This window comes from Passer montanus, unplaced genomic scaffold (assembly GCF_014805655.1).
Source record: "Passer montanus isolate IOZ18808 unplaced genomic scaffold, ASM1480565v1 scaffold4, whole genome shotgun sequence".
In the NCBI taxonomy this organism is placed as follows: Eukaryota; Metazoa; Chordata; class Aves; order Passeriformes; family Passeridae; genus Passer; species Passer montanus.
Genome location: NW_024368818.1, coordinates 15,070,484 through 15,093,635, shown reverse-complemented (window position 1 = coordinate 15,093,635; position 23,152 = coordinate 15,070,484). Strand labels below are relative to the sequence as shown.

The window sequence follows — 23,152 nt, the reverse complement described above, 5'->3', positions numbered from 1 at the left end:
GAAGGAGTCCCTGGTGTTTCAGGTCTGCCTGGCTCCCTCTGCCCACGAGCAGCCATTGGCACAGGCAGCACAGGGTACCCACAGCAGTGAGGGACTCACAATGCTGAAAGGCTCTGTTTATGCAAGTGCTCATTGAAACTTGGCATTATGCTGGAGAACTGAAATGCTGTTTCTACACACAAATTCAAGAGGATTCCCTCTACACGTGTTGTAAACCCTTGTCACTCCGACTTCTTCCATCTATGCAAAGTATTTAATCCATCCCCTTCTCAGCCATGCTTCTGCTGTTCAGTTCTGAGAGTTCAGCTCTTCCTTCTACAACAACATCCCCTTTTACAACTATTTTCAATGAATGTCAACCAATACAGGGTAGATGGTAAGGAGTATGGGATAAATATCCCTGAATATTGGCTAGATGAAGTCTATAGCAGTATTTGGATGAGCCAAAGTCTTGTCCATCTTTAGCAAGAAGATTCACCCAAGAATTTTGTGAGTAAATTCCACATAGTTAAACAGTATTTGGGTTGTTTTAGTGTTTCTTGTGGTTGTAGCTAGCCCAGCCTCTGCTCAAGTCATGGACTATCTTTTTTTTTTTTTTTTTTTTTTTTTTTTGTGTGTGTGTGTGTGTGTGTGTGTGTGTGTGTGTGTGTACACTGTGGTCTGATATAAAGTCCTTTAACACTTATGTGTGTGCTGGTTTTGGCAGGAGTAGAGTTGATTTTTCTCACAGTGGCTGGTGGGGGGCCATGTTCTGGATTTGTCCTGGAAACAGTGCTAATAACACTGGGTTGTTTTTGTTATCCCTTAGTGGTGGTTACACAGAGCCAAAGCCTTTTCTGCTCCTCACCCCGCCCACCAGGAAGGGGGCTGGGGGTGCACAGGGATGTGACACAGTCAGGACAGCTGACCCCAGCTGACCCAAGGGATATTCCATGCCATAAGGTGTCATGCTCAGCATATGGAGCTGGGAGAAGAAGGAAAGAAGTGGGAATGCTTGGAGTGATGACATTTGTCTTGCCAAGTCACCTTTACCTGTGATGGAACCCTGCTGGCTTGGGGATGGCTGAACACCTGCCTGCCCATGGGAACTGGGGAATGAATTCCTGGTTTTGCTTTGCTTGTGTCTGCAGCTTTTACCTCTCCCATTAAACTGTCTGTATCCCAACCCAGAAGACTTCTCACCTTTACCCTTGTGATTCTCTCCCCCTTCCCACGGGTGCAGGAGCGTGAGTGAGTGAGGGACTGCACAGGGCTTAGTTGCCATCTCAGGTCAAACCACAACAATGTCACGTGTCTTTTGTGGTCACCTGCATCTGCTGGAGCTTGTAGGTGCCAGATCATTGTGCTGGGAGCTGCCACATGGATGAATTATAGCCCCTCCTGCCTCCCCTGTTCTTCTCGTCACAGCTGTTTCTGGCTGTGGGATATTCTGGGGGGAGGGGTTGAGGCTTCTGGGCATTGCACCAGCTCAATAAATGTTTGAAGTTGGCATGGGAGAATGCATCTGATTTTCCTAGGTCCCTTTTTACAAATATTTCTAGCCTGCCAACTCTGTGGAATAAGGAGACTGGAAAGCTATAGACTTTTGGTTGTGATTTCAACTCCAAACAGCACCAGCACACAGATCCTCATGAGACAAAAGATCTAATCCAGCCATATTCATGCATCTGATATTTCTGCCAGGGATAACAGTTGCAAAGTATGGCAGGTGATGGAAGGTGTGTTGTGTTTCTTTTTACTTCACACATCCTGTTGGGAAAGCCAGCTGCTCACCAGCTCTTACTCAGCATGTGTGTCTGATTGTTCATGCCTTAGTGTCCGACTTTGTGCTGGTCCCCATTAAGTTGCAGTCCTGAAAAAGTTGCTCTGGTTGTCACGTTTGTTTTGAGATTGAATCCCATCCTTCATTATAACTGTGGCCTTCCCAGTTTTGCACTATCTGTAAACTTCAGACGTGTATTTTTTATTCCATCATCCGCATTGTTAGGGAAACATTGCAACAACTTGATAGAGCCACCTTTCTGTGCTGAAACTGTATGAAACCAAATTTGTACTGGGCCTGTAGGGGTTTCAGTTAGTTTGCTTATGAACATGCACCATGACAAAAATGTCACTGAAGTCCACATATCTGATGATATCTACAACTTTTTGCTGATTTATGAGTCGTTAGTCTATCACAAAAATAAATTTGATTGAAATTTCTACTAGATAATTTATACCTGATGAATCCATGGTAGCTGCTATACCTCTCCTTGTTATTTTCCAAATTCTTACAAGTAACTGTATAGCTACTCCAAATTGAAGGAACTGAAAGTGGCTGGTCTTTAATTTGCTAGTTCCAAAGACCAAAGCCATCATATTCTTCTACTTATTGATAGTATTGAAGTTACATGCCTTACAGTAACCCACTAGAAATGCTGGAATTGATTTATATAATGAATTTACAGCCTGCACCACTGCGTGCTCACAGCGAACAAGGATTTGACTAACAGAGGAGCATCTGATCTTTGCACTAACACTGTGAAAATCAATTGGGAACAAAAAAGACAGTGTAAACATCAAGCTCTGAAGAGAAATAGCTATTCCCTTATGTCTTTATGGAAGCAGACCTGAGATGAATGCCTGCAGGTGCACATCACTCTGCTCTGACAGTGAATCACTGATAAATATGTTCTGAGAACAGTTACACAACCAGTTTTGCACCCCCTTAGAAGTTGTAGCTGCTTTGCTTATGAAACTGTTATGTGAGGCAAAAGCCCTGCTCAGGTGGACATTTTCAGTGTTTTTTTCCTCTCCAAGAATCTGTTTACCCGTGCAAGGTTTGCTATTGGTTTGAAAAGACTTTTTTTTCATCTAAATCGATGTTGTCAATTACTAATGCCTTTGTTATCTATTGTAAAAAAAAATAAAAATTGAAATGTTGGCAGAGATTTGCAAGACATTTTTAAAAATGTATATTTGTGGGGTTTTTGTTTCTTTGGTGTTTTTTATTTAAAAGAAAGTTCCTATTTCTCTTTTAACAATAGAACCCTGTCCATCAGAAAATGCTCGGTTTTGCAGTGAGGTGCGAAGTTGTTTTCCGAAAATCAATAGATAAGGTAGATGGTGTCTTTCTTTTTAGCTCTTCGTTTAGATTAGAAGGAAGCACCTTCTAATTGAATTGGATTTTCTACTGCTCCCCGGGGCATTTTTCTGGGAAGAACTCTTATGATTCTAGGCTAAAAATCTCCCATTTGCCTGAAGGTTCCACTTTTGGGGTTCTGCTTACACCACTAGCCCAACAACAGCTTTGCAGAGCGGTGACAAATATTTTTGTGTGTATTGTATTGCAGAAAGTTTCCAGCCTTTGTCTTGAGAAGAGAAAATCTGGTCATCTTGGGATGGTGCTTACTTAACACAGCTGTAGTTCCAGCAACATTAACTCCCACGAGGAGGAGCAGGACACATTAACAGGCAGGAGCGGGGTGTGATGTTCCAGGAACATTAACACCCATTGAGTCGGAGACAAAGCCAGCACCCTCCCTCTCTTTTTCCCCCGCTCCCATGTTCGAATGGCTTGTAACGTTGTGCATCTCCCTACTAACACATCTCTTCCCTCTCTTAATTTTCAGCCCGGACAAGAAAACCCATGCATGGATCAGAAAACAAATTATTCTTGCAGGGATCCCAAGCTCGTGAAAACCCATGCATGGATCAGAAAACAAATTCTTGCAGGGCTCCCAAGCCCGCGTGTTCATTAAAATACAATTGTTGCTAGCTCAACTGCAGATACACTTCCTAGAACCTCTTCTCTCCCACCCTGGACAGACCCTGAAAAATATCAAACCACAAGGGGCCGGACTCCGCTAGCGGGACAACCACACAGAGGGTGGGGAGACTGCAGCGTTATCAGCACATTATCTCTTGTTATCCAGAAAAGGCTCTTCCCTGATTCTTCAAACAGGATTTTCCTGTTACTGTGTGTGGGCTGGGAGGTTTAACTACATCCTGACTCTTCCTTTGCTAGGCCTGCAATTGTCTCCTAGAAATCGTTATGGAGACCTTTATGCAAGGAGGCATAAACCTGCTGGGGAGAGCGCTCAGTGCTCGACAAACCCAGTCCTAGCTGTCATCATCACAATACAGCCAAGCGAGCAACCAGCCCCCTCAACCCTTTACACTAAGGAACAGGTTTTGACTTAAGCCTATTTTGTATCTTGTAAGAAGATTAAAAGAATTAAAGAGAAACCTGTTCAGTCCATTTAATATTAAGCATATGACACATAGCTTCATCTTGTACAGGGTCAGAATAAACAGAAGGACATAATAATTATACATATTTTATGCTGCTCTTGAGGACTTCTAAGCTGGAATATCCTGCCTGCATCCATTTCCAGAGGATACCAGAGCTTTGTAGCTGCATACAAATGCCAGCAGCAACAGTTCTTGGAAAAACCATCCTGAGTGAGCGGAGTAATCACTTCAGTATATTGAAAAGGAAAGCTCCCTTGGCTGTGCTGCAAAGGTTTTGAGGAGGTGGAAGGTGGTTGGCAGTGGTGGGATGGAGCTAAAGTCCCAGCATCCCTGCAGACCCTGCCCAAGGGCTCCCACACAAGGTCCACACAAATCAGCATTTCTTTCATCAAAAGAATCATCAATCATCCATCAATCACATCAGTGCAATGGTGGCACACCGGTGTGGGGTGTGGGGGACATGGAGAGGACAGAAATTATGGCCTTGAAGGAGGAGCCCTGCACCAGATCTGTGCCTGCCTGCCCGTTCCCCAGGACTGCAAGACAAAGTGATATCAGCACGATGACTTCTTGCCCTACTGGCCATGTGTAAAGCCCTTGTCTGTCCCTCAGCAAATGCCAAAATAAGTGCAGCCATTTTGAGGACTCTGTACAGTAAAACAATTCACTAGCTGACCTAGATGGAATAATTACAGAAGTACTTACAATGTACCTCTTCACAACCATCATAAAAGTCCTGAGCTAATTCTCAACTGCTTTTACAATCTGTTTGCCTGAGTTGCTAGCAGGATAAAAGCTCCAGCTCCAGTTTATTTGCATGCTATAGGAACATACAACTGCCTAATATCTGTATTTATTTACAGCACCGTGTTTGTTGAGAATGTACATACAGTAAATATTGTCGGTCATAAACAATCCATAATGAACTAACTGTTATCTTTGTACTGGGAGCAGCTGGTATATTGGGATATACCATGAGAATCAGCATTTGGAGATGTGCCAGATGAGATAGAGTTGGGATGGGTGTCTGGCCTTGTCACAGCCAGTTATTGCTTTGAGCTGGGTTTATATGTGACAATACCATGCTTGGGTATCTTAGCATATTTTTAAACAAATGTAGACAAAGGTAAAAGTTATGTGTTTCTGTCTGGAGGCACAGTCTAGTCCCATAATAAAACCATCCCACAATACCCCATACATGTATTTATCCCATATTTCATATGATTTAGGCTGCAATTTCAGTTAAGTCAATAAATGTGCAGATTTGAATTATCCAGTCACTAAGTAAATACAGCAAATAAGCAGAATATATACATACTGATGAGCTAGTGATTTACAGCAGAACTAATTAGCAAGCAGACACATTACTAGGTTGCTCAAATAAAATCTTAGATTTTCTCTATCTCAATTTTCTTCCTGATAGCAGAAATTCTGGCTTCTCCTTTTGCCCTTTTCCCCTTGCTGCTTCCATAAGGAATAAGGAAGCATAAAGGTACCTATTTATGTACCTGCCTGCAGGTACATACCTACACTCACACTATGTGAAACACTGCAAAGTGTACAGACCAGCTCATAAATAGGTAGAGGAGCTGCAAATATGCTTTGTCCAAGCTCTGCATCTGTTATAAAGAGCCCCATGGTGCAAAGTGTGCAAAGGCATAAGCATTTAAAAGGGCAAAACTCAGACTCATTGATACAGGCCAACAGGGTTAGCTCTGCTGAGGTGCTTTATGAGTTCTTCTCTTTTGCCTTGCCCTTTTATTGCTCTTTACCTCTGTACTCACCTTTTGTACGTGCAAATGCTCAGAAGAACAACTTGATGCTTCCAGGCCAAAGTTTAGCAATGAGTTTACATTCAAATCTTTATGTTTGGCAATTGGCTCTTGTCATGTACACATGCAAATCTACTAAGTGCAAATCCACTAAGCACAGGGCAGAGGAACAGCATCTCTGGCAACTAAGGAATTCACATTATAATCCTGCAAGACACCTTAAAGAAGGCACCTCCTCATTTTGAGGGTAATAAACATTTATAATTATATTGGCACTCTGGTGGAGTCAGCAGAACTTTGAGGCGGATCTACCTCCAGTTTTCCCTTGAAACACACATCCCAAAACACAAAGCTTTTAACTTCAGAAATCATATTCTGTTAAACATAAAGGAATACTTTAAAAAAAACCCCAACAACAACAACAGAGAACTCTTCAAGTTAGGCAGAACAGAAAGTTTCTAAATTAACTCCTTGTTAGTTTAGGGTTTTTCTTCCAAACACTATTCTCTGTCCATCCTATCCTTTAAGTGGTTCATCCAACTGATCATGCTTAACAGCACCAAAGCAAAGCATCTTGTCCCCTTTCCAGGGTTCCAACCACAGCTGCAGCATCCAAGACAGAGGCAGCATCTTCCCTGGTGCCAAAACAACACCCTGTGTGTTTTGTTACACACCGTGTTCCAGGGAACACAACAGACAGTGAACATGAAGAGAGCAGGTACCCCCCCTGCAAGCTACAGGAGGAGGCCCAAGGCTGTGGCTGCTTTCCCTGTGGCAGTGGGGTTAGATGCCTGTAACTGCCTGCTTTGTCCTGTTCCAAGTCAGCTGTGTGCCCCGGTAGGTGCTCATTAGAGCCAAAGACATCTGGCAATTTTGTGTTGAGTTATGTGGGTAAATGAAGGCATGTTAGTGCATGCACAGTGCACACACATATAAATTTTATAAAGTTTATACACTATAAAAACAACTACATAGTCAGTATTGCAAGACAGCAATCTCTTGTGGTCACTTTATTGGGGATGTAGAACCTGTGTAATGGAAGGCATGCAGGTAGTCACTGTGGAGATGGGTGCAAGAGGCTGGTGGTTTCACCCCAGAGCTCTATGCCCTCACAGACCGTGACCCAGCTCGTGAGCTGATGAAGCAAACACATCTCATGTCCATGTATGCAAGAATCTGACAAAGCACATTTACCTAGTTCACTGAAAATTTCAGCAGACTGGTGACAAACAAAACAATGATCTATATTTTAGATGATTTAGGCTGTGTTTTCGGTGACGTCAATAAATTAGCAGATCCAAATTGTCCAGTCACCATAACCAGGATAACCAGGTCACATAATGAAAAAAGTATGTTTTTTTAAGCTCATCTTGGAACATAATGAAGGTCTAGTTTTCTTTTAACCAGGAAAACCCAGCCACTATTTAGCTAATGTTTTATTGACACAGTTAACATGTCACTGGAGGACCCTGTCATTACTGGGCATAGGTGTCTGCGGACTATTAAGGGTATATTTTGGTCTTTGGCCAGTTAAATGATCCAAGCAGACAAGAACTGTACCTGAGCTCAGTTCAAGAAGTGTAGTTGTACCAATGCTTGCAACACATCCTTAAATCTCCCTGCTTTTACATGTTAGCAGTTTCACATTGTATTTTTCGTCTCTATGCAGTTACAGTATTTTGAAGATTTAATATGCAGATGGATGATGGTTGAATCATCTCCAACAGCAGTTTTCACACAGCACTGGCTTTTTCACTGAGAAGAACATACCAGTGGCAGTGTTTTCCTTTTTCAGCAACTGTAAGAGACACAATTCACCCTCCTCCTCTCTGGCCATGGCTTAATGGCTTAAAAAATCCAACATTAGGGCCCTTGGCATAGGACCAGATATACCATAACCTACTATCCAAGGTGCAGATCCAGCTTTCACTCACACTGTCGGTTAAAATTGCTCTAAAATTTTGCTGATTTCTGACTGACACAATGCGATTAAAACTACTGCTCTCTCTGTGCCATTGTCACTTTGTGTCAGATTAGATATCAGCTACCAACTGTTAAAAACTCATATGAACTCCATACCAGACATACTTAATTCAATGACAAAGTGATCATGTGAACTGGAACCAAACCTGTATGCTTGGAGATCCATCACTGGACACATCCAGTAAAATGACAGAGCCTCACACATGCACTGCACACACTAAAATTAAGACATGCTTTCACTGAGAAAAAGTTAAAACATGAATGGTTCAAGCAGCTGTTTAATTTCTTAGGATCTCTCTCCTTAAAGTTACGCTGGGATTTTACCAAATTTGGTGTTCCTGCATAAGGGTGGAAGGCAGTGTGTAAGGGTCATGGCAGAAAAAACAGTCCTGGCTCCTGGCTCAAACTGCAAATGCAGGACCTCCATCACTATCAATTTTGTTTTACAGAAATAATTAAATTTTTAAAAAGCACAGTATGTCCTTACATTCCTTCTTTTCTTGTCAATCACTGTCACGCTCTTAGCATTTTTAAAGCACTCCAGATTCTTACTGTAGAGGAACAGAACAAGTAATAAGAGCTTACAGTTCAACTTGTTAGCTTTTGGCCTAATAAACACAAGGCTGTTTGGCATTTTGTAAGAGGACATTCCACTCATAGCTAAACAGTTTTCTTGTACAAGTTGTCAAGGGGATTTTAAAAAGCTTCACATGTTCTTCATGTGTGAGTAAATATTGAGGCTTGGGAAGCCATGGTGTGCTGTTGGTTTTGGTTGTAGTGTTTCAGGGAAGGGTGAGGAGAAGAATGGAGAGAGAAGTGGTATAATCTCTGTTTTAAGTGATCTTGAACTCCTGGCTACTTGTGTTTACTTATATTTCTGACAGATAGAACTGCTCTGGGCACTGCCTCACATTTTCCGCTGCTTGAAGTTTGATCTTTCAGTATTAAAAACTGGCAGTTTGCAACCACCCAAGTTCTGCACTGTTGATTTCTCTCACGACATTGACATGTCTGCCCCACATCACCCATGACCAGGCAGCAGGGTGATATTTTTCTGCACTGTTGGACCAATATGTACTTCTTTCCTTTACCATGGAAGCTGCAGCATGTCAGTAGAAAAACAGACCCTGTCATTACTGCGAAGATTTCTAATCCTTAGAGTTTCAGCTTGCTTTAATGCATGCCTTAGCTCAACTCAGTACAATGACTGGGGTTGTAAAAACATGTGCAAGGTTTTTCATTAGTAAATCTCTTTCCCTTCACTTCTCACAAGATGAAGCACCCCCATAGCATTGCTGCAAGGCAGAGACAAGATACATGCAGAAAAGAGGTGAGCTTGTTTTGCTGATAGGAAACTGCTTTTTGAAAGAGAAGCAGACCCTCCTCTGAGCATGCATTTTCCTCAAACATGTCACAACTTCCCTGTTTCTAAAGTCCATCCTGCCAATTCCTTCCTTGTTGATTTTGGCAGAAAGTTCAGAGAAATCAATTAACTGGTGACAAATCTCTGCTCTAAGAAAGTAAGATCTCACTGGGAAAACCAAGAATAGCCATAAAAAATGTTGCACAAGAAAATGCCTCATGTTGCATCTGTATTTAACTTGTCAAAGGCTTTGCAAAATTCTGTGCCTTGATGAAGCAACTGTCAGTTGTCAATATCTAACGGCATTGCATTTCAAACCTGGAAAACTGTTGGCTTTTGCCCCACAGATGTAATTTGGTTTGTTCCACCTTCTTTCCTCCTTCTTTGTAGGATAACAGCTAAAGTGAGCTGCTTCTAGGAAGGCACGGTGGCTTTAACTTGGCACATACTTTATCCTTGAGTTCACACCGGGTCCAGCGATGGGCAGGATCAATAGGTGACTGTCTTAGGCTGCAATGCAAGATGTAACCACAAGTATGTATTCTGTTACCAGCTGTTAAAACCAGGTGGTTTAAACTTTTCCCACTGGATTCCCAGAGGAAGACTAGACCTGTCTGCACCACCACTGGACCTTCAGAGGAAAACTGCACCCTTCTGCAGGATCACTGCTTCAACAGAACCACATCTGCCACTCCAGGAGGACTGCAGCCACCATTTAATGGGACTGCTACCAACATCCTGACCCACAGGATGTCAGGTTATATTCTGACTCTGTCAGTACCTTTTTTATTAAACTACTGCATTTTTATTTTAATTTTCCTAGTAACTGTTATTCTTATTCCCATATCTTTGCCTGAGAACCCCTTAATTTCAAAATTATAATAATTCAGAGGGAGGGGGTTTACATTTTCCATTTCAAGGGAGTCTCCTGCCTTCCTTGGCAGACACCTATCTTTTCAAACCAAGACAGAACTTATGATGCTGTCCCAAAGATGAACAGGAATGTCTCTCTGGCAGAAACAAATTAACAACAACATCACTCTGCAATCTCCAGCTATTTGGCAGCACACCCAGCAGTCTGCACAGCCACTAGAAATGCAGCTCTTCAGCCAAGATGTCAAAGTTAAACTAAACTTAGGGCCATCCAACCTGCTCTACTTAAGCCTTTGCTATATTCTGTAGAGAAAGGATAAAAATACCCAACAAAATACCTCAGAAAAGATTTTGTGTTATGTTTTCAGGCATCTAACCTATTTCATCCCTTGAGGGGTCAGATGTCATATTGCTGAGATTTCATGTGGCATTAGGGCCTCTCTCCAAAAGGCAGTGAAATATAATCTTGTGGAGCATTACAGTATGTACTTTCCATCTGAATCCAGGACTTTGTGGGTCCCTGGACTCATTACGCTGTGGCAGGAGAGTTAGGTACCTACAGTAAATACAAGTATTTAATCCCCCAAATCAAGAATTCATTAATTTAAACCTAACTATACACAGGTAATTTTTCAGTAAGTTATTGTAATTTAAATCAGCAGTGATGTGGGTCAACTCTTTTTCCTAGAAAAGAGCAGTAATTCATCCAAAACTGGCAAAACTGGGACCAGTTTAAGTGAAAAGAGTTGTCCAGTATCATCAATCCAAATCCCATGAGACAGGTTGCAAACAACAAAGAGCTGGTAGAGGGAAGGCTCAAGGGTTAGAGATGACTCAATATTTCACTGCATCATTGCAAACAGGAAGAGGCTATTTCATAAGTCATAGGTCATTTCCATAACTTGAAAGCCCATCTGTATACAAACAGGTCATTACAGCAAGGAATCACACACAGGATTTTCCATCTTAACCTCAAGCAGAGCACAAGTGCTGGGCACGCTTACATCCTGCAGAAAGCTCTGTATAGTCTGGTGCAGACTGGAGACTTCCAGAAGAACCACAGTGTATGCTGGTGTCATGAACACACCCTTGTGTCTGCAATAATCCTCTTATCATCCTAACCCTTTTCCTCTAATCCCTTAATCATTGTTGTGGCATGTCTCTATGTTTACATACATAAAACACTTCTTGAACTATGGATATGCTTTTGGAAACATGTTCAAAAGGCTTGATACCTGCCACTCAGCAGGAAGGAGGAAGTGAATCCTATTCATATTTGGTATTGCCTGTCTTCTGTGGAAGAGAAAGCCAGAGGTCATCTGCTTTTTGTAGCCTTTGTGAAGATGCCTCTTCATTTTTTTGCTTGAGTCGGTCCCTAAGTTGCTCTATTTGTGCAAACAGAGAGGAATTTTACCTACTCTAGTAAATACTAAGGCTGCATCTGTGCTATACTTCTGCAACTGTTCAAAACCGCTGGTACTCAGGTGTTTGGGTTTTTTAATTGAAGAACTTTGGATAGGAATTCCTTTTTGAAAATAATTTCTGAGCAGCAAATAAACTGAAATCAAGAACAGAAATGTTTGAATTTTAGTTCAAACCTTTTAAAACTACTTAAATATATGTAGGAAAATTCTGAACAGAGCATCTAATTCAGAACATAAATCACTATATATTAGAACATGAAACATTTTCCATCATAATTTACTACTACCTTTTATTTTGTAAAGCCTCTCAACAGGTCTCCAGTCAACAACAGCCTGAACTACATATTCACACACACATGGTCCCATGTGGAATTCCACTGATGTCAGAAAAGTTAACAACTGTCTACTAATTACCTTAACTGTTACACTTTATTCCCTTAGATGTGACATCAGATCTATAAAATCTACTCAAGTGTGTGCAGGCCTTCAAAGATGGAGCAGAGTATTACCCGAGGTTAGCAGCAGCAGCCTGCAGGCACAGCGGCTGGGCTGTATCTCTGCTAGATGTGGAGGTCAGATATCTAACTTTGGGCTAGTCTAACCTCTGCTTCCTCTGTGGTCAATGAACAAACATCTCAAGAGACAAATTAGTCTCCCTGCAACACAGACACAAGAATTGAACCCATTCCTACATAAACTACTCACATAATTAACCACCTAGTCATTAACTGTCGCACATAGGGGGACTCCACGTGAGAATAATTATACACACACAAGTGCTGTTTGGGCTTAGGCTCCTGCTAGCCTGTGTTCTCTACACTGAGATCTTGAATTAGGGTAAGACGTGCTGAAATCAATCTTGGGATATGTGCAGTGCTCTCCACAGTGTGCAAGGAAAGCCCAAGCACACTGGGCATCTGTTAGGTGTTTGAAGTTCAGGGAAATTACTTCCATTCACTATTAGTGTCTTATGTCCCAATCACTAATAAATGCTAGAGCACTGACAAGTTATGCAATTATTTATTTCAAATACCTTGATCCTGGGCAGAAGTAGTTCCCAATCAAAACCATTACTTCAAACCTGTCTTCCTAAACTTAACTGTATTTGGTTATTCTTATCTGGAAGAATAATGTCAGAGGAGAAAAAAACAAAAACAAATCAGAGAGGAAAGGCTGAAACAAAAATCTTTGCTAGATACTTCTTTCTTGTAATTACTAACTAAAGATGAAGTATTAGGCACTGAAGGAAGCACTGAGGCTGCCACGCTCAATATTCACCCTGTAGAGTGTTTAAACATTACAGGAATACATAAATGGTCTTTGAGCCACCCTCTGCTGGTGGATACCCACGGGCACAGGGGCCAGCAGCGAAGGCAGCTACAGCACTCTCCTGTTTCAGAGCCAGCAGAGATCAACGCCCCTGACGTGCATTTTGCAGCACCATGTAGAATTCAGCTACCCTAGAGACTCGAGCAGTGACCCGAGGGAAGCAGTGTGGATACCGAGGTAGGCTCCTCTCTGTGCCTGTTTGTGTTGCAGGGTGCCTCGGGTTCTGCAAGGCGAAGCTCTGCTATTCCCTTTCTCCCCTTACAGCTGCATCCAGCCCGGGTTTCACTTTACAGCCATGTCCCTAGGAGCCTGCCAGGAGAGAAGATATGAACAGGATTTATGATTGCACAAACCGTGCTCTCTTGGCTGCTCTGCAGGCAAAACAGGTGGGCTAGGAAACCACAAACCCTGCCTGAACAAACCCTGTACTTGCACAACCACCGGCACGCATTCATTTTGTTTTAAATAAAATACAAATGTAATGTTTCTGTTTTGAAAATTAGGCCTTCTTTTATGACATCTACTGTTTTCTAAAGAAATAATACAAAGCTACCTTGCATTTTGGACTCAGAAATGTGAACATACCTGCTGATGTCAAAACCAGGCATATGAAAATGGGTGAATAGTTAAAACTGTATCAAGGAGTTATTTACCTACAGATGGCTTCTAATATAATCTTTACTAAAGAGAGCGCAGTAGTAGACTATGATTATGAATGCACTACAAATTAGGGGAACCCTACAGAGGCACAGCTAAGTCTTTGATTCTCCTTGTTAAAATATGTCAGCAAGTTTTCCAAGGGATAATAGCTTTCACACAGAACACTGCAGACATAACATGTATGAAGGGTTGGGTTTGCTCAGCCTGCTGACACGTTTTTGCACTACTGTTTTTTAGTTGTGACTGGTTGGTTCCCAGCAATACCACGGCTCTGCATCTTCCCTGGGCATCTACAAAACACCACTTCTGTATTGGAAGTATTTGAAGCAACTGGCTACAGAGATCTGGTTTTCCTCAGGTGTCATCAGTTTAGGAAATAGAAGATACAACATTAAAATTTTAAAATGCAAAGGTTAAATATACGAAACTTGGCATATGAAGACCACTTTTTGTCTACTTTTTAAGTGTTATTACATCTCTTTCCCTAGCCAGATTCAAAGAGAGCTCTTTCCTCCAAACTTACTTTTTTCTTTATAATGATGGGATGCTACAGGTAGAATTCTTCAGCCACCAAAATCACCATCTGCCCACAGCTAAAATTTCTTACTATAGGGATTTATCCTAGGGTTTCTCACACACTAAACATTGAGTGCAACGTACCACTTATGGGTGACAAGAAAATAGTAGAAAAATAAAAAAAAAAGGAGTTTGGAAAAACTGTGTGTTGGCAGACATGTTAGCTAGAAACAAAATGGTGATGAAAATCAAAGGCCATTTGTGGATGGTGGACATGAGCAAAATAGTGCCTTGTTTTTCCTGCTAAGTCACTGACTGCTGAGCAGTAAATTCAGCAAAGACTGGAATAGATATTCCCTTACATCCATGGAGGTGAACATTACCTGGAGGTTGCACACATAAAGCACTGCCAGTGCACAGGGGAAGTTCAGGGTGCATGTTTCCTTTGGGAGAAATAAGATGGTAAATTGATAGTACTCAAGAAGCAGAGACAGTCATATCAGAAAGAGTGAGGCAGACATATTCCAACAGCAAGATCCTGGCTGATGTGATTTGTACCTAAATTTAACTTCAGGTAACAGAGAACTGAATATAGCAAAAGCCTGGGATATGTGAGGTACCATCAAACCCATGTGAAGGAGGCTGCAATGCCACTCCAAATGAATGGCAGCAATGCCACCCATCCCAGAGAGCCACATCACCGAAGTGTTGACAGAAACTTGTGAGAGACCCCCCACATCTTTGCTTTCATGGCCAAGCGTGTCACATGCCTCGGTACTCATGACAAGGTTAATCAACCCTCTCAAGGTTAAAAGTTTAAAAGACAGACATGAGCAGACGTTTTAACAAAACAATTCATGCCAACTGTATTTGCTGTGGACCAGACATTTGTGTTCTATTTGTTCTCAAGAAGGGAAAGCTTCTCCATCCCATGAGTTTGTCAAAAAGCTCCTCTCCTTTTCCACGATCCTCCCAACTTACTAATTTGTATTTTAATAAGTCTTAAATTATGAATTATAAAAGCATGTATACAAATGTATTTAAATATATACATTTTATATACAGACATATATGCCTAGATTTCCAGACATGTACTTAGAAATAATTTACACTATAAAAATACTTACGAATTATTTTATAAATATTTCTAATGAATAACATTCATTTATTCTCTTTGGACTTACTAAAATAAACTCCATTTCATCACCCCCTTGTTTCCAGGAGGTAGCACTGGGATAGCACTTCCTCCAGTCACAATCTACCCTGGAGTTGAGAGTTTTCAGTGGGCAAGAACTTTCAGGAGGCCAAATGCACCTCACTGCTGTGAGTTAGTGAAGTGTGACTGCCTGTCATCCCTGGTGACACACAGCACCCACCTGGCTGCCAGCTCATGTAAGGACTGCACGTGGCTCTACTTCATGTTTGTTTCTCCAGAAAGGTTAACAGCAGCAAGTCTAACTCTTGGGGGATGCAATTACTCTCTTAGCTGACATCCACCGAGGCAGAACGTGTACAGTGAAGCCACTGCAGGTCTCTCGGAAACAGCTGTCACCTCATTGTCCTCATCAGAGGGCAACATTCACCATTATCAGAACAGAGAGAGGAAATCGTAGTTGCATAGTAAGAGCTCACAGCACAGCACCCTTCACTGGAAGCAGAAGCATTGCAAAAATGACAATAGGGATTAGCTTTTTACCTATCATATGTGCAACATTTTAGTACCCAATTCTCTCTTTTGCTGATCTACTCTGCCATTGAATATATAATTGTATTTGGCTATGTGTGCAGGGGTAATGTTCAACTCCCTATGTGTAAGAATTAGTTCCATCAAAGGAAAATATATTGGTAGTCTCAGTAATAAAAAAAACCAAACAAAAAAACCCACCTAAATTAGGAGAAAAGTGTTCCACATCTTACTCCAGCTCTGTTTGCACAAGGATTTGTCTGGAGTACACTGAACAATCTCTAGAGCTGCTTACAGACAGCATGGTCGCTTGAGCTGCCTGGTCAGAAGGCTACACACAGCAAAACCACAAAAAGGATGTGTCATGAGACCTAACACAGAAAAACATGGTTAACAAAAGCACTCACATGCACACGGGACACTGCTGCTCCTCCCCCACAAAATTAACAGCGTCCTTAGATGCGTGATTTAATGAGTCAGACTTCAGCAACAAGGCAACAGTTTTGGACTTCTGGCATGCACCCAGTCACCTGTTTTTTGTGCCATAGTGAAAACACTCTAAACCAGTTTGCAAACCTAATTCAAGTTCTAGAAAGCCACAGAACTACAAACCTCCTCCTCCAAACATGTGCAGTGACCCACATAAAAACACACCCAGGGCAGGGTGTGTGTGTTAACACCCTGATTAAGACACCAATAGCTCCATATGCTGTTCCAGGTAGTTGCATTAGCGTGAAAGGGAAAGGTGTACTGCAGCACAGGAAGGCAGGGGCAGAAAGTAACACACAGTTACTACCAGTAACTGTGCCACACTACCAGTAACTGTGCTACTGCAGCACAGGAAGGCAGGGGCAGAAAGTAACACCAAACTCCTCACACTACCAGTGCCATTGCTGCCTCTGCTTCATGCAACTGCATTTTTCAAGAGCTCAAAAGCAGGGAAGTAATTACACCACCTGGGAATGCATGCCCAAAGAGGCTCTACTAGAAACAAAATAATACACATGAAACCAGAACATGAGGGTTAAGACTATCTTGAGCAAGGTTGCTTAAGTGATCAACTACACATCTTGATGCTATCTTTCCTGTTTTGTGGCACATCAGACCTGTTAAGACATGAAGAACATACCCTTTTCACCTTGAGAGCCCTAGGTGTTGTGCATGCAGAACATGGTTCAGAAAACATTCTGGGTCATGCAACTCAGCAGGTAAAGTGAGCAATGCTAGTGTGACCAACTTAAATCTCTGCAAGAGCAGTGTAACGTTATCTTTTTCATAAAGTTGCACATCAGGAAACCAAGGGCTGCAAGAACAGCCACTGAATTCAGGAGGAAGCAGGTTTGTCTAACCTATGTGGACTGCAGCCAACACATGAAGGTTACCTCCTCACTAGCAATCCACTAAATTACATCCTTAGGACACCACATGTAAATAACTTGACAGAATGGAGCAAGTGAAACCATGTGAGTGGAAACTTGGCCAGGAACCTGAGATACTTACTGTCGCTGCCAGTTTTCCAGGAAGAGGCATTTGCAAATAAACAGCAAAAAAACACCACCCAAAAATGAGAGTCAACCAGTGGTAACATACAGAAATACGAGAAGTTTGGGTTAAGAGTCCAGAGCAAGGAAGAGAGCAAAACCAGGGAATTCTGGCACAGGCAACACAATCAAATGATGGTGTCCGAAGAGCTGCATGCTTTTTCACAGTGCAGCATTACCTACCCGAAGGGAAATGGTTTGTGTGCACCAAGGAATGTTCTGGCTACACTACTGCTCCTTAGGTACTCACTGCCCAAGCTTGCATTTTAAGCTGAATCATATAGGAAGCAACATGTAATTTTGCACCATTGCACTCAAATAGCTGAAGAACCCAAAGATGCTCGCACACATGATCAGGGATTCCATCAATTTAGGTGTGGGACTTCCTTTGAAAATTAGTAATGGTGCATCACTTCACCTAAACATAGTTGCTAAAATTAAATGTTAACCTCTGGTTATGGCTTTCACTCTCCCTTCATCCAAAACTCTTCCCCTACAACCTCACAAAAGAAAGGGCCAACGAACAGTGCTGGACACACTTGCCATAACCAAAGGCTCATATTGCCCTTGTCAAAGAAGGTAATTTCCCAAAATGCATTCTTTCAATGAAGATATTCCTAGTGAGCTTTTAATTTCAGTAGAATTTATGTGCCCCTTAAAAATCCTCTGCTCTTTCCCCTCCCACATTTTTTTTTATGTTGAAAGATGTAAAAGCTAGTACCATGCTTAAATGTTTATCAGCTCATGGACTGCTCTCCTGGCACAGACAAGCCCATCAGCTCAACAGTATCAGTTACTAACTCAGGTTTACCACACCACAACAAAAATAGACCTTCCCCAGATTAGTGGCAACTGAGTCAGGTCCACACCAACCATAACCTCTGGGATACCTCTACCTGCTTTATGCAATACGGGATTTTATCAAGCTTTGTGCTGAAGAGGGCAGTGCACACTAAGTACATCTAAACATGCACTCCAAGTGTTTCTTGTTCCACATGGAAGTGCTCAGGGCACTCATTGTACATATTATAGCCAGAACAGTGGCTGCCAAAGGATTTATGCTCAGCCCTGAGTCCATCTGAGCCATGTTTGTGTGCCATTATCCAGCAATGCAGTGGTGGGCAAGGCTTATCTTCAGTGCACAGCTACAATCAGCCAGCTGGCTCTGGAGGAGTTAGGTGGACCAAGAAAAGCTATTGTTCCAGGAACTAGGAGTGTTTGACAAAAACTGAAGCTGTTTGGGTGGTTCTGAACTGGGCAGTGGCATATGTCCTTTTAAGAGAAATGCAGTCCACCTACAGCCTTGCAGTCTTGAGTGGTCATGTCAGGCTATCCCACCTTAACAGACAGATTCATGTGTAGCTAACAACTGCAGAACCTTTGATTCTGCTTGTGTTTAGCAAGTTCTCCCCACTGCTAGTGTGCCTTCCAAAAGGGAGCTTCCCACAACTGGAATCTTGGAGTCTCCTGTCCTTCAGCTACTTGCAGTTTTTCAGTCTCCTGACTAGCACTTTCAAGTTCTGCATATTGTGATTATCTTCCCCAGTATCTAAAACAAAATCAATTTCCTGTTACAGTATCAGATGAGCTGTCTTTTCAAACGAGTTTGCTCTGATTATCTTCCCCAGTATCTAAAACAAAATCAATTTCCTGTTTCAGTATCAATGAGCTCTCTTTTCAAATGAGTTTGCTTGAGTGAATTGAGCGAGTTTGAAGCTGTGGAAGCAACCATTTTTTTCTTTCTACTGAGTTCTTTCAGATTCCAGATCTTAAGAACACAGGGACTTGCAGCAGCCTGCACAGCCTTTCCTATTGTGTAACTGCTATTGAACTGCTGCCATGTTTCAGCTGAAGAACATGTCCATCCTAACTTGGCTCTTGACTGCTCTTCAAGCACTCTTCTTTTTGCTGAAAAACAACAAAAAAAAAGGAAAACACTTTATAATTAGTCATTAGAATGATTTCCAGAGTTGTTTTACAGTCGTTTGGCTATGCATAAATACTAGGCACTTCCAGATACTGGTTTAACAGTTGCCTCCCCACAATTACATTTAGAACATTTTAAAAAGGCACAGAAGCCTGCCAGTCTCTCCTGTTTTTTCCAAGCTCACAATGTATTCTCAGCATTACCATTAAGATACTTGGAAACAGTAACACGATATAAAAGTACTCACCTGCTCTTCCTAGCTGAACTCATCCTCCCACCCTCCACCTTGCAGCTCCAGAAACTTTTTGACAAACAACTCCATAAGAAACAATTAAAATAAACCAACCCTCATCATCACAGCTTCTTTATCCACTATCATCTGAGCAGTAACTTTCATTTGAAAGAATTTACACCCTCCCCCCACAGGCTGTGAAATAAGCAGTTGGTCAGTGACACTTCCTCTCCTTCCCCCAAAGGGACTTACAGCCAGGATAACTAAAAGAGGATCTAAAACCAAAATTTATGTGCCAAGACTAGCATAAATGGTATCACTCTTAGAAACCATATTCCACTTTGTTTCAGGGCACATGTAAATCTTTTTGTCCAGTGAATTTGTATACCAGGAATGACAACATGCCTGACCATAATTTCCAAGAACCCCGACAGTTCTCTGTGCTGCACTGACATGGATGTGACAGTGACAGTATATCTAGACCACCACACAACTCAAAAATTATGACATGGTGTATTAGTACACTGCACCTTGCAATCCGTGTTTCTTATGCAGCCTGGCTTTGTATGCTACCCAGTGAATACTCAATTTAAGTATCCAAATGCTTGATTTCTTTAAGAGCACACTTGTCAGAATGAGCACTGAGACATGAACACAGGTTTCTACATATGAACTTGGATTAAACTTAGACTGAGCGTTTTCTTCTTTGAGTGAAGTCATCACACATTCCTAATTAACTTCTTCATCTCTCCTTCAGGATCTTCCAACTGATTCTCCAGGTCAGGAAACAGGGTGGTTGCTTACCAGAGTCCACAGCGTCCAAAATCACTTCAGTAACAATGACAACCCATAGGTATTGCAGTGCAGGATGTCAGCATAGTAAAGTACACACAAATCTCTCAGCTGCACAAGCTGAGGACAACACAGACACTGGAGCAGGTTTTCATTAACAGCGTTAAAGCAGAGCATACTGATGTTTAGGAAATGCCACAGGTGGGTTTTCAGCTCTGTCACCTTCTATCTTTTCGTCATAAGAGATGCAGCCACACCACCTATTTACCACCTATTTTTGCAATAGCACTGTAAGCTTCTTACAGACACTGCAATTAAGGCCTGTTGGGTCACGATAGATTTGGACACTGGCACTTTCAGGTGAACAGATTATCCAAGTCTGAGACACGTAACACAGGTTTCATCATGAACACTTCTGACAAGCTGTGACCAACAAGCTCGATCCATACACTGGCAAGTATCAAATCCTCCAAAACAGACCAAAGTGAACAACACACACAGAGAAAACTTGTTTTACTTCTCTCTTGCATCAGCTGTTCATTTGGGTCGTTTCTGAAGCCATTTATTTTTTCCTACCTTAGATATCAGTGGCATCTACAGATAAAGAAATAAGATATAAATAACAACATACAATTATCTGTGAAGTGGGGTGCACAGCATCCTCCTCAGAGCAGCAGCACTGACTGCAGGAGGATGGGGAGGGAGTGAAGGGAACCACTGCAGTCAAACCAATTGTTTCCAAACCAGTTTAACAAAACATACTGTCATTCGGCCAGCAGACCATCCTGGATGAGAATTTCACATGCACATTTCTGACAGTTACAGAAATGAAAACTAAGCTTGACCCAACCATTCCACTGCAATATTTACCATCCGTACCAGGCATCAGCTGCAGAGATAAAAGCATAGGCATAAAGTCTACAGTGGGGAACAGCTGTGACAGAAGTCATTGTGCCAGTGCCCTTTATTTCACCCACAGCTCAACTAATCGAAAGGTATCTGTATAGAGGAGAAACAGAATAAGGGAAGAAATAAAAAGGGGTGCACTTGTAACTCAGAATTCTCCAGATATATGGAACTATTGATGCTACAAATTTTATTAAAAGAGCATGACACCCCCACCACTCTTTTTCTTCAGTGAGAAGTATGATATAACAGGAGAACCTGCTTGCAAGGAGATGCACCCTCAGAACACTGGACTTCTTGCAGGATGGCATGCATGTGGCTCAGCTTCTTTAACTAGAGGGAGCTGCACCTAAAGTGATAAAAGCACAGCATACATTGCTGTAGTACCAGCAAATCCTGAAAGGCCACAATGTCCAGGTGAAGTATCTGCACGACAGAACATCTCAACATCCTTCCTCCAGCACTCGTGTATCCTGTGGCACACACACAACCTGTGTAGTTACTGGGCAGCAATATCCTGAGCAAATGCCTTGTACTTACCTCCAGGAGGAGCCAAAGGATGAAATAAACCCTTGTGACTCCATTTTACCTGAGCTGTACCACTACTGGACTTTAGCCAAGACTTCAAGCAAGTCTGCAGAACTCTTCACGACTCTTTCCAATTAAGTATCCTCCTGGCATAATGAAGTGCTTTATTTCACAGGAATCAGCTGTAACTAGAAATGGTATTATTTCACAAGCCGTGCAACACTTTGACCATCTTCCCTTCCAGTTTCAAGCACCAGCCTTCTACACATGCTTTCAGGGAACTCCAGTCCCTTAAGGCCCAAAGAGCCTTGACTACTCTCTCATTTGGTGAACACGTATTTCCCATTCCCCACCAGAAAAGACTAGCACAAGCAGGGATAATGTTCACTACAAGAAAGTCTAAAAGCACTGCTCAAAATTCCAACCTACCTCCTGCATGCCAGCCAGAGGGCTGAAACTAAGACAGCACCTAGTCAGCTGGCTAAACCCTGCCAGTGTGAGACAGCAAGCACAGGCAAAACAGTGGGGGACCAAGTCATCTTGGCTGCTCCCATACCATGCTGACATGTCCTACACCATCTCATCTGCTCTCTCAGCTTTTCCAAACATGACTTACATGTCTATGGACACACAATTATACATTTGGGTTGCAAGTGACCTCAAAGACCATCTGGTTGCAACCCTCTCCTGCCATGGGCAGGGACACACCTTCCAGCAGACCAGGCTGCCCAGTGGAAAAACAACCCTGGCCTTGAACAGTTCCAGGCATGGGACATCCACAGCTCCTCCGAGCAACCTGTGATGGTGCCTCACCACCCTCACAGTACAGAATTTCTGCTTTATATCTAATCTGAATATACCCTCTTCCAGACATACTAAGGACTTTAAAAGGAAGCAAAGCTCCTCCTGCTGGTCACACCAAGCCGTACGTCTCTGACAACCAGACACCATTAGCGCAATTATCAGGCATCGGACAGAGCCAGAACCCTTAAAAAACCACCCTGAAACCAAGGAAGCGCAGGCTTCGCTGTCACAGACCTGCCGTGCGACAAGGGCACGCTCCAGCCTGCTCCCTGCGGACAGCCGCCCCAAGGCCAGCCCTGCTCATCGCCCCAGAGGCCGCACTCGGTCCAAGGGCCGAGCACCGCGGCTGGTACAGCCCGGCACGGGCCCGTCCCCGCAGCGCGGGGGGCGCAGCGCAGGAGCCGGCGGGGCCCGCCCGTCCGCCGCGACCGCCCGCCGCCCTGCCACACACCCACCCTCCCCGCAGCGCGGGGGGCGCAGCGCAGGAGCCGGCGGGGCCCGCCCGCCAGCAGCGCCGCACCGCCGCCCTGCCACACACCCACCGAGCCCGGGACACACACCCACCGAGCCCGGGACACACCCGCA

General features: G+C 42.8%; 1 long non-coding RNA gene across 1 annotated transcript; it reads right to left on the bottom strand.

Annotated features, from left to right (window-relative positions):
• Positions 1 to 4,227: 4,227 nt before the first annotated feature.
• Positions 4,228 to 16,641, bottom strand: LOC120506716. Its single transcript, XR_005628582.1, has 3 exons — positions 15,530 to 16,641; positions 14,537 to 14,596; positions 4,228 to 13,286 (listed from the first exon to the last, which is right to left on the bottom strand). It is a non-coding gene; the product is annotated as an uncharacterized LOC120506716 (long non-coding RNA).
• Positions 16,642 to 23,152: the final 6,511 nt, after the last annotated feature.